Genomic DNA, 12,680 nt, shown 5'->3' on the forward strand with positions numbered 1-12,680 from the left:
CTTAGAGAAACACCCGGTACATCGTTAGTTAATACTAGCATTACCTCTTCAAGCTGGAATCTTCGAGTACATATCAAATTTTAGCTCTTCTCTGTTCTTGGGCTGTGTAGGATACAGGGACAAAACTGAGTGGCTAATAAGAAGATAAAGATAGAAAACTAAGCTTAAAGGATATACACTTCAATATTTCTACATGTATAGAACTTATAAGAAAAACAGTATTGCATACATGCACAAGCATCACTGAACTAGATGCACCCTTCAAGAGATTGGTTGACATATTAATATATGTGAATAAAAACCCTGAAATAAACTGATTTCAGGAGAATAACAGAAAACATATACATTTCTATACCTATAAGGGCACTGAAAACTTTCAATCCTGAATCAGTTAATGAAATCCCAAAATGCGAGAAGACACTGTCACACAATGTTGAAATACATACTCTTTTAAAGATAAAAGGTCTGCTCTTCCACCCTCTTCATTTTCCTACACATTAGGAAAATTTTATCAGTTCTGAAACAGGAAACGTACATGCTAAAATGGTGAATTACTGCTAGAGGTCTGATGTTTAAAACCACAGGCTTGCGACCAAAATAACCTATTTAATTTTAGATTCTCACGCAGATTAATTTCTTTCTTCAGTTTCTCACGCACTATTCTGTTTTTTTAAAAAGGGGAGGGCTCAAAATAAAATACCATTTTTTTCCCGTATTAAATTGCTCAACCATTAAAAAGGTGAATAAATTGCAAAGTCCTAAAGTACTCTCTCCCCTCCATCCCCGCCCACGACCCTCCTTTTTTTTTTTTTCTTGAAGTGGAACAAGCAGTACTTTTGCTAAGGGATCTTCAAGCCGAAACTCAGCTAGGCGCCCCAGGGCTTCCTCGGGATAGCAAAGCTGGATTTTTGAGCAGCACCACCTGCCGGGCCTACACACGTTTTACTTCCTCCACCCCAAATCTCTCTCTGCTGGAACTGCATTCTTTCAGCGCCTCTGGGCCCTAATACAACCAAAGCACACTCTAAAGCAGCCAGAAGAATCCAAGCGGCGAAGTCGCCGGTGCCCACAAGCAAGAGAGTGCGGGCAGGCAGCGAAGCGATGCAGGGACAGAAAAAGGAGACGCCTGAGCCAGCTCGCGGGTGCGCGGCACGGCTTCCGCCCCGCGCGGCCCCGCCTCCGTGACGCGCCGAGTGGTCACGTGACGGCCGCGCGCGTTCCCGGCCGCTGCGGGCTCCGAGGCCAGAGAGAAAAGACTGCGAGGTGGCCGCAGCTGTGGCCGGAGAGGTGGGAGTCGGAGCGAGGCCCTCTCGGGGGAGCAGGGTGAACGCCGGCCACTCCAGGATCCTCACTCGGGGAGAGGAGGCATACCTCGCGGTGTCACCTCCAGCCGCAACGTACTCCGGGTCGGCCTTGCGCTCAGGGCCTGAGAGGGGCGGCGGCGGGGTCAGGGGCCGGTACGTAGATGGACGCCCTTGGGCTGGCGCGGCCCCGGCTGTCCGCGCAGAGGCGGGATGGGACAGCTCAGCCCTTTCCACCACCCCCGCCTTGGCTGCTGGGGCAGGCAAGACGACCGTGACAGCCCATGCGCTGCCCGAGGGCGCCGCAGCCCCTGCCCTAGGTGACGGCCGGAGCTGGTCTCGGTCCGGGTGCGAGGGGCGGAGCAGCGGCCATTACTGCGCAGCCTCTTCCGCCTGAGCCCGCGTCGCTGCCTCGGGTGGCAGGCGGGTCCCTCTCCTCCCCCTGGGCCGTGGTTTCAGGCCTTTACCCGGGGACCTCCTGGCCTCGAGGTGTAGGGGCGGCGATGGTTTTTCGACAGTAGCCTGCTCCCTGTTTCCCGTGTGGGGTCAGACAGTTTAGGCCTTGGGTCAGATCGAAGCCAGGGCGTACAGTCTGCATTTTTGTCTTTTCCCGGAGTGTCTCTGGCTGCTGCTTTCTCTTCTCTCTCTTCTTCCTTTTTTTCCTCCTCCTCGGTGTCTTGGTCTTGGCTAATACGAAGAGAGCAATCCCTGCACCTTGTTCTAGTGAAGCCCAGCGCTGCATATTCTTAGTTGTTTTGACGGCTGTTGAAGCATCGGAACAATTAAGAGATCTCACAGTATCCCTTGAGCCTCCAAACCCTCTGTGCATCTTGAAAGCTGAGACTGTTGCTTTGTTCTGTTTGTTGGGTGGGGAGTTCTCTTCCTACCCTCCATCCCATGAGAGGAGTGTGGGTCTTCCATTGTTGTCGCTATTTATTTTGCGAAGGCTTCTAAAGAATGTAAAATTGTTTTTAAGAGTGTGGAGAAGGAACCGTCCTCTCCACAGGTAAAACCTACAGGACTGTAAGTTTACGCACACATCCTGGCAACTAGAATTTTTTATCGTTAATCATTTTGGTATACGTTTTAATTTCTTTTCTACAAGTGCCATTTTAGTGAGCACTTATATCTCAAGTTTTGAACATTTTGTTTAATATTTTTGTAATATTGAAACAGTGTAGAACTGAGGTGAGAAGAAAGCCCAAAGATAGGGAACGCTTTGTTCTTTGTATGATTGACGTTTCAGGTACTGGGCGCATCACCCCCACCCCGTGTGTGTACTTTTCAAATGGGATGTGAACGTATAATGGCATTCAATCCAGTATATAATTATAGAATTTGGAAGACTTAGGACATTTTAGTCAGTGAATCTATATTTAGACTTTTAAAAGACATGGCACGTAAGGACACATGGAGAAAATGTCCCACACTAATACCAGGATTTGTGATTTTTGCTTTGCTGTTTTATGACTAGCAAATATTGTTTGTATAGAGTGCCTGGGTGCCCTAAAAACACATGAAAGTAGGTCAAGTAAATTTCGTTTTAAAGAGAAAACCGGAAGAGTGAAACACCACTCTAAAAATAGATTTTGGATGTGTTTGTTTTGGTGCCTTGTGTATCTTAAAGTGGAGGATGTTGTTCAGTCCAATCTTTCATTTAGAATTTATGTCTCAAATGGGCCAGTGTGTCATGTGGGCAGAATGGAAATACATTTAAATATTTTTTTTTCTTCGCTGGTTGTTCAAAACTTGGTAGAATTATAATCATCAGGAAAACTTTCTCCAAATAGCTGGTCTTTTAGACAAGAGAAAGAAAAAATTAACTTTTTTTAAAAGGAGATGTCAACTTACAAAGTGTTTTGTTTCAGTCTCCACCAACTTAAATTGTCAGAGGAAAGGAACAGACTTTTTTAAAAAAGGATCCAAAACGATATTTTGAGTTAAAAGAAGAAAAGGATATTAAATATGTTGTTTTCACAATATCGATCTGTTTAAAGAGTATTATTTTATATGTTAACCATATACTACCAGGAAACATCTAACAGCTCTGACAGTTGGGAATTCGAATGCGTATTTTTCTCCCGTGTTAGTAAGAGAAGGTACTGAGCCTTTTCCATTCTCTTATCTGGTTGCCTTGTGCCTGAGGAATCTGAATTTGTGGAACAACATCTTTGTGGATATAGAAACCAATTTATGTAACACTTGGCTACAACCACCTGTGCTTACTTATGGACTGTGTTTAGTTTTTGTGGCGTATTACCTTTTGGGTTAATTCAAATCCAAAGTGTTGTTAACTGACTGCTAATTAAAGCATTTAGAACTTAGAATTACAGAATTATACAGTAGGATGAGATAACAAAAGACTGGGGGTCTTTTGACTTGACCAAGGTCACACAGATAATTTGCCAAAGAGCTTCCTTATTTATGAAATAGTTGCTGGCTAAGAAACATCTGTGTGTGATATGATTAAAAGACAGTATTTGTTCACTTTTACATCTCATGTTTTGAAATAAAATGCAAAGCCCACTTTTTTGTTGTTTTGAGAAAAATTAAAGGGTTTAATGCACTAGTGTAAAGATTGTGAAGGCAGTAAGTAGATTGCCACATAGTAACGTCTTAAAGGGAAGTGATTCTTTAAAATAAAGTATCAGACCCCATTTAGTTGAAATGAGTTTTGTCTGAAGTTTCCAAGTATGACCTATTCTTTTTCTCAGCTAATTTTTAGCAGGCGATGATTAGGGCATTTAGTTACATATCTCAATTTGGGACTGGTTCATAAAAAATACTAAGATGTGTCTGCTAACTCACATTTAGATTTATCTACTCCTTTTATGTATATATAATTTTTTTTTTAGTTGTATACTAAAAGTGGGAACATTTCAAGTATTTTTTCTGTCACTAAGTGCTTTAATGTAGAACATTTCCTGTTTTGTGTATTTTGAATAAATGGTAAAAATCTTACATTAGCTGTTAATAATTGGAAAAATACAGTAAGTCTTCAAATATTTATAATTGATATTTGTCTGTTTTTATATGTACTTATATTGATGTTACATGCTCTTTTTTTTTCTTTGATTAAAGATAATCGCTTGCTTGAATCTATTACCTGAGAAAACTCGACTTTGATCTTGTGACTGACTTGAAAAGTGGGAGTATGAATAGTTGGAGTTGTTACAAATTATAAATGGTACAATATTACTTCATTTTTAGTTGTATTTATTTTTCACTTATTTGAATGGGTCAAGATTTAAATTCATTGATAATCCCTAAACCGCTTTGTATATTTTTAAGTTTTACTTGTCACTTTTTTTTTCCTTCAGAATTGTTAGGGGCAAAGTATCTAATTTGGTTTTAGACTTTTTCTTTTTTTTATGTTACCTTCTTAATAGATCATCATATTAAGTTTGGTGTAAAATTTACAAGTCATTCATTCCAGTAGGAATTATGTATGTTTGAGTTATTTATGTTTGGCAAATTAATTCTGGCCTGCAGTTAAAATTATGCTGTTGTTTTACATCCCCCTATTGGTTAAAATAAAAGCATCCCTTTTCCTCCAACTTTAAAAAAATCTTTGTTTTCAAATAATATGGGTGTTTTCTGAGGACTTCTTCACATGACTGTTCTAAGTATTACATGTATGCCCTATTTTGTGCCCAGTTGAAATTATAGTTGACCATTGAACAAGGCTTTGAACTGTGCAGTTCCACTTATACAAGAATTTTTTTTTCTGCCCCTGCCACCCCTGAGAGAGCAAAACCAATGCCTCCTCTTTCTCCTTATCCTGAAAAGGATGAAGACCTTTATGATGATCCATTTCTACGTAATGAACGTAAATATATTTTTCTTCCTTATGGTTTTTTTTTTTTTTTTGAGACGGAGTCTCACTCTGTCACTAGGCTGGAGTGCAGTGGTGCGATCTCGGCTCACTGCAACCTCCGCCTCCCGGATTCAAGAGATTCTCCTGCCTCAGCCTCCCAAGTAACTGGGACTATAGGTGTGCGCTACCACACCCAGCTAATTTTTGTATTTTTAGTAGAGATGGGGTTTCACCATGTTGGCCAGGATGGTCTCGATCTCTTGACCTCATGATCTGCCCACCTCAGCCTCCCGAAGTGGTGAGATTACAGTCGTGAGCCACTGCACCTGGCCTCCTTTTGATTTTTTTAATAACATTTTCGTTTTTTTAGTTTATTGCAAGAAAACAATATATAATACAACATAGAAAATATATATTGATCCACTGTTTATATTATCAGTAAAGCTTCCAGCCAATAGTAGGCTATTAGCAGTTAAATTTTTGGAAAGTCAAAAGTTTTCCTGGAATTTTGACTGTGCAGTGGGTAGACACTCTTAATTCCTCACATTGTTCAAGGGTCAACTGTATAAATTCTCAGAGTTAGTAGGTGATGAGTCAGTTTGGCAGAATTGGGGCTACCTAAACCTGTTAACTTTGATTGTAACAGAATATGCAGTTTTCTTTTTTATCTGTCTTTGGCAAAAGTCTAGGTAAATTAACATTGAATTCATTGTCTCTATTAAATGATTCCTGTAATGACTTGTCAGTTTTGTAATGAGGTTAATATGCAAGACATTCTAGACCAGCATTGCCCAGTAAAGTAGCCACTAGCCACATGGAGCTATTGAGCACTTGACATGTATCCAGTCTGAATTAAGTTGTGCTGTAAGTGTAAAATACACACTGGATTTCAAAGACTATGCATACACTTACCCAAGAACATAAAATATTACATTAACAATTTATATTGAAACATATTGAAGTGGTAATGTAGAAACGTTGGATTAAATAAAATATATTATTGAAATTAATTTTACCTGTTTCTTTCTATTATTATTTTTGTAGAAATGGGGGTCTCACCATCTTGCCCAGACTGGTCTGTAACTCCTAGGCTCAAGCCATCCCCCTGCCTCACTACCCCCAAAGTGCTGGGATTACAGATGTGAGATACCATGCTCGGCCTCTTTTGATTATTATTAATGTGGCTAATAGAAAATTCGAAACTGCATATGTGGCTTGCATCATATTTCTGTTAGATAATACCTGACCTTTTCTGTGAGAGACAATACGTTGTAGAAAGACTTGTTTAAAGGTATATTTGAGTTTGAATCGCATCTCCCAATATTGATGGCTTTGTGACTTTGGGTAAGTCATTTAACTTCCTGAGCTTAGGCTTCCTCATTTGTAAAATAGGTACAGTCATATTTCACAGTTGTTTTGAGGATTCAGTGACATGGATTTGGTAGTGTTTCACTAACTGTAATATGCGAATCACTTGGAGATCTGGTTCTGTAGGTCTAGGATGGCACTTAGGATTTTCGTTTGTAAACAGCTCCCAGGTAGGGCTGATAGTGCTAGTTGGGAATCCCAGTTTGTATAGCTAGGATCTAGAGCATTATATTAGTTTTAATTCATTTTCTTTCCCTGGCGTTTATCCGGTTAGTCTGCACTTTGAAAAAATTATTCATGAGGATATAGAAATTGAAAAAGTCACCAAAGCGTGCAAGATTGACTAAAATTATTTGAACTGTGGACTCAGGGTTACTGTAGGATTCCTGTTTACATCTGTTAAGTTTTTGGTCTGCTTTTAGCTGGAGTCACTTCTGTTGGTTGGGTAATACTGCTAAATCTCAGCCAAGAAGACCTAGTTATGTTGTTTTACACAAATGTATTTTTGAAAGATAATGCATAATTAGAGGTGAAATAAAAGAATGCTCACAGACAATCAGAGGGCAGTACTATTGACCCTTGAGCAACACGGGCTTAAGGGTGCCAACTCCTTGCACAATCGAAAATCTGAGTAAAGTTTTGACTTCCCCAGAATTTAACTACTAATAGCCTACTGTAAAGTCAGTTAACACGTTATGTATGTTATATGCATTATATACTATATTCTTAAAATAGAAAAATTACATTTAGAGTACTGCATTTACCGATACTGTGTTTATGTTACCTGTTTACAAGGTGTCTGTCTGAAATGATGGGTAACTGCAGCTGCAGACCCATCTAGGGCACATACGAAGTTAATTTAACTTCTTGTAATGGCATGACTTTTCTTGGCTTCTTGGGATCACTTCTAGCATCACTAGTGGCACTTCACATGGGTCCCATGGTGTTATTCAAGGTTTATGGTATTGCACTAATGATGAAAAATGCGCAGGAACAAGAAATTACGTTTTACTCCAATACACGCAGAGATGATTAGTGTCACACAGCATATTAAGTGGAAATTCATAATAGCAACAGGAAATTATTACAATATGTACTATAATTTTATATGGCTATGATTCATACTGCATCTTTACATTTGTTTAAATTTCTTGTACCACCTCAAATGGCACCATATGTGTCTGTGTTTGCTAAGTTTTGATACACTTTAACTTATAATTTCTCTACATTTTATAGTACTAAATGATAAAATAGACTATATGTTTTATGCATTCATAATATACCTAATTTTTTCTTTTCCTTTTTTTGATATTTCAAGACTACATGATTCATCTGCAAGTTTTTTCAAATTGTCACAAATCTCAAAAAAAATTTCCAATATATTTATTGAAAAAACTGTACGTATATAAGTCATTTTGGTTATTTCCAACCTGTGTTGTTGAAAGGTCAACTGTATGAAGTTATCGTCAAAGATCTTTGAAGGAAGAAATGAAATCATCAATATTTTGAAAGTTAGAGAAAGCCGTTTCTAAGAGAATCCTAGAAATTACTTCAGGCAAGAATTAGAAAAAAAAAATTGAAGAAATTGGCTAAAATAAATATGTCTTTGGCTGTGTTTTTTTTTGAAAATGGCATTAATATAATGAAACTGGAATGTGAGTTATGGTCACTGATACATTCTTTTGTTTACTCCTAAACGTAACTAGACTAGAGGAGTGTGATGAGGGCAAGGATGTTCTTTTGAAGGAGAAAGTTCATGTTGATGGAAAGTCATTATTCATAGATACTTTGCTGTTATTTCAGTACAATTAAGTAAATAGTTCTCTGCTCCTGGGTTTGTGTGTGTGTGTTCTTTGTAAGGGGCTTTTTCAAATAATTTTGCTATTGATAAGTTACTTGAATTTAATCATTACTCTTTAAATAAGGGAAGCAGAATGAGAGAACTGCATCTCCTTGAATTAATCAGATTTTTTTTTTTTTTAGTACCTTTGTTCTAGTGGATATGTAGCAAAGCTTTTATTTCAATATTTGTGGCTATAGCTTTATTTCAACGATGTGAAATAGTTTTATAGAAAAGATCACAGCTTATTTAGGTGTTCAAATATGGGGTCTTTAGAGGATTTTTTTGTACTTGTTTTGAAGCTGCTTTGTTTCAGTTAACTTAGATTCCTTTAAGAATCAACTTTTGTTTCGGAGATAAGATATTTATGGGTAAGACCTAGAGGAATAAATTAGATTGGTTAGAGATAATGTGTAAATGAATTCAAGAGATAAGGAGAATTAGAAACAAGGACATATTTTTTGTGTATTTCATAGGAATAAAATGGTACCTTCTACACATCTGAATTATTAAAGTACAAATAGTGATTAAACAAAATTTTTAGAAGAAATGTTTTAATTGAATCTCCCACACTAGAAGTTTTAACATTCAATCAATTAGGTTCTGAGAATGATGGATTGGTACATCTTAAAAGACTTGTAAGATAGCGAAGGATAGACAGTGCTAATGACCAACAGCAACACCCAGCAGGACTTTCTTGAGCAAAAAACTTCATGTTCGAATTGTGGGTAAAGGCTGGGCATGGTGGCCCTCACCTGTAATCCCAGCACTTTGGGAGGATGCAGTAGGAGCATCACAGGACTCCTGCCTGGTTAACAGACCCTGTCTCTTAAAACAAAAGGGTAAAGTAAGAGCAAATTGACTTTTGAGTGATGGTCCGAAAACCTTTGTGATGGGTAAAGGGTAGAATGTCTGTATAGTTTTTCTAAACTGGAACACTTTTGTTAGGAGACCAAGGGCAAACTGGACAGATGCTGAGCTAACGTATGTGGTCATCCTAGTGAAGAATCATAACCTTTATTGGGGAAAGAGCTTTGTGAAGCTGTTTTGGCTATTCAGAAACCCATCTTGGTTTATGCTTAGATTTTTATCTCCATTTTGGAGAATTCATTGCCAATGAACAATAGCTGGGTAAATGATTTGCTTGCCAGAAGATACAAAGATGGGTTGAATTTTATATTTGTAAATGTAGGAACTCCTTTAGATTTTAAGTTATATAAAGAAAGGATTAAAACTTAGATATTTTTATGTATCTTACAGATTCCAGCTGGGTGCCTTGTTCACAATTAGAACTCAAGTGTTATTTGAATAAATCGAATCCTTTGATATTCTGTTCCTCACAATAGTTACTTTTAGGAGTTGATTTTTTATTCATCCAAAAAATATCAGTTCAACAAAAATTGATTGACACTTTACTAGCTACTTAGAGATATAAAAAGGTCCCTATCTTCAGGGGGTTCATGATTTCACAGAAGAGTCAGACTTCACAAATGAATTAGTGCATGTGATAAATTCAGTAATAAAAAAACATACAAAATATATAGAGAGAACAATTAACTTTCTGGAGGTAGTCAGAGAAAATGGTAGGGATAACCATTTCTGTGTATATTAAAGAACAAATAGGCATTCATAAGCTGTAAAAGGGAATAGATTGTACCAGGCAGGAGGAAATACAGAGCTACAAAGGGAGGTTTGCAGGACTATGAGTAATTTGATACAACTAGATTATTAATCTATGGGTGGTTGAAGATAAAAAAGACTAGAGACTAGTTATTTACAGTTTATATCTTTAAAACCTTTTAATGTTGTCCTAAGGAGTTTTGTCTTTATTGTGTAGGCTGAGGAGCCAATATTGTGCTTCACATATGGAAGAAACCTGGTTCATTTTGCCTTTTAAGTATATCATTCAGTCCTAGCTACTTGGGAGGCTGAGATGGGAGGATCACTTGAGCCAAGCAGTTTGAGGTTGTAGTGAGCTATGATCATGCCACAGCATTCCAGCTTGGGAAACAGACTGTAGAGTGAGAGTGTGTGTGTGTGTGTGTGTGTGTGTGTGTGTGAGAGAGAGAGAGAGAGAGAGAATCTCAAAGCCTTAGTAAATGAATTTGAGGGTGATAGTGACACAAGATAATCAGGCTGTACAATAATTCAGGTGAGAGATGATGTAGGTTTAAACTAGAGCATTAGCAATGGGTAGACAGGATAGATTCCAAAGGGATTAGGAATAAAAGTTGACAGAATTTATGTTGTGGTTGGTTGGGGTGGGGGAGCAGGAGGCTGTGTGGTGAGAGAAAGGACTTTGTCTTCTTCTCCATGAACACAAAAGTAGTTAAGGCGTGAAACCTGAGATGTCATATTGTAAGAATTATGCAGAAATGGGGGTTTGTAAAATGTGTGTATATGAGAGATAAAGATAGGAGGGAGCCAAGGGTTCTGTTAAGTAAGAAGTAAAAAAGATTGGGTTCCAGAATGGGCAGGAAAGGAAATGAGATGGTCAAGAGATTGTAGGCCCCCATGAAATTGAAGAGCAGGTGTGGGAATGAGTAGGCTGGAAGAACCAGAGCTTGTGATCTGAGAGTCGGATTAAGATTTCAGAGAGGCAGCAGTTTAGGTAACAACTAGTTTCAAATGTGATAATAACATTTGGTTGCCGGAGAGGAGATTAATGTCTTCGAATTTAGGATTTAAGGAACTGAAAATTGAGGACAGTGTTTCTCAGATTGCATTTGAAGGACTAATGCATGAGTACCACCTGGGGTGAGATTCCTAGGTTTAAACCTATGTCTACTGGCCTAGAATTCCTAAGGAAAGGGGCTGAGAATCTGTATTTCTAACAAGCAGTTTCAGTGATTCTGATTACTGAAGTTGGGACAAGTTTCAGAACCTGTGCAATAGGTGTTGGATGATTCATTTTCAAGGCTATTTAAATAGGCTCATAGTTAGGTCAGCAGTTAGGATGAAGAGGATGATCAGTAGTGAAAAGATGACATTAATCCCTTACAGGTGGTGAGAGAGCAGTTTTAGGGGATTATAGGGTATGTTAAAGTCAGTGTGATAGAGACTTGAAAGAAGTAATGATGTTGGAGCAGTAAATTGTCTCCTCCTGTCCTATATATAGGGAGTGTATGAAAATGTGCAGTTTCTGTTTGGAGTAGGCTGCAGCAAGGAAATGAACATAGCCTTCTTTGATGCCATTGAAGTTGTAGGCTCCTTGAAGGTGGTGAAAGGGTTGAGAGGAAAGTCAAAATAGTGGAGTCCATATCATCTCAAGTCAGAGTAAAACAAAAAGCCAGGTTTCTTAGAAACCCTGTTTAGTCAGTATATTAGGCAGGGTTCTCTAGAGGGACAGAACTAATAGAATATAGATATATGAGTTTATTAAGTATTAACTTACACGATCACAAAGTCCCACAACAGGCTGTCTGCAAGGAGCAAGGAGAGCCAGCCCGAGTCCCAAAACTGAAGAACTTGGAGTCAGATGTTCAAAGCAGGAAGCATCCCGTATGGGAGAAAGATGTAGGCTGGGAGGCTAGGCCCATCTCTCTTTTTCACGTTTTTCTGCCTGCTTTATATTCACTGGCAGCTGATTAGATTGTGCCCACCAGATTAAGGGTGAGTCTGCCTTTCCCAGCCCACTGACTCAAATGTTAATCTCTTTTGGCAACACCCTCACAGACACACCCAGGATCAATACTTTGTATCCATCAATCCAATCAAGTTAACACTCAGTGTTAACCATCACAGTCAGTTACTTTTGAAAGTTCTCTGATTTTAAAACAAATTGTTTGTTCTGTTAAACATTTGGTAGGATAAGTCAGCTTGAATTTAGAGGTTACATACGGCCTTAAGAATATGTTTCTTTAAACACTAAAATTTTGAGATACCTTAGGGAGATAGATGCCCATAGTATGAGAGCCACATGGAACTAAAAGAATATTCAAGTCTCTTCTATTTTGTGTTTACTGTGAGATCTGTCATTTCTTTCGTTATCATGTGTTCTTGATTATTCTGTGTAATGTGATGTGTGTCCTGTAGTGGACATGGTGAAGTGAAGAAGGAAATACTAAATGAGAAGAAAGAAGGTTAATGACTGAGATGGTACAATTTTTTAAGAGTACAATTCCATGTAGTTAATTTCACTTACAATGTTGTGCAACCATCACCATTATAGATTTTCCACAACTTTTTTTTTTTTTTTTTTTAGCATTACAAACAGAAGCTCTGTACCCATTAGGCAAATAACTCCTCACTTTCCTTCCCTCAGTCTCTGGTAACCTCTGATACCTTCTGCTTCTATGAATTTGCCTGTTCTTGATATTTCATATAAGTAGAATCATACAATCTTTCCTGTATC

General features: G+C 38.3%; 1 protein-coding gene across 9 annotated transcripts in view; it reads left to right on the forward strand.

Moving 5' to 3' along the window:
• Positions 1–701: 701 nt before the first annotated feature.
• The window catches only part of RNF146 (ring finger protein 146), a 23,989-nt gene continuing 12,010 nt past the window's right edge, over positions 702–12,680 (forward strand). For 3 of the 9 annotated variants that reach the window (XM_011993084.1, XM_011993085.1, XM_011993082.1), the window contains exon 1: positions 1,105–1,457. The gene's annotated coding sequence lies outside the window, so the exon portion shown is untranslated. Of the gene's footprint in view, positions 1,458–12,680 lie in introns of all 9 variants that reach the window. The other 6 variants (XM_011993079.1, XM_011993081.1, XM_011993078.1 and 3 more) reach the window with 6 other exon arrangements.

The sequence above is a fragment of the Mandrillus leucophaeus genome, unplaced genomic scaffold (genome assembly GCF_000951045.1).
Source record: "Mandrillus leucophaeus isolate KB7577 unplaced genomic scaffold, Mleu.le_1.0 Scaffold424, whole genome shotgun sequence".
Classification (NCBI taxonomy): domain Eukaryota; kingdom Metazoa; phylum Chordata; class Mammalia; order Primates; family Cercopithecidae; genus Mandrillus; species Mandrillus leucophaeus.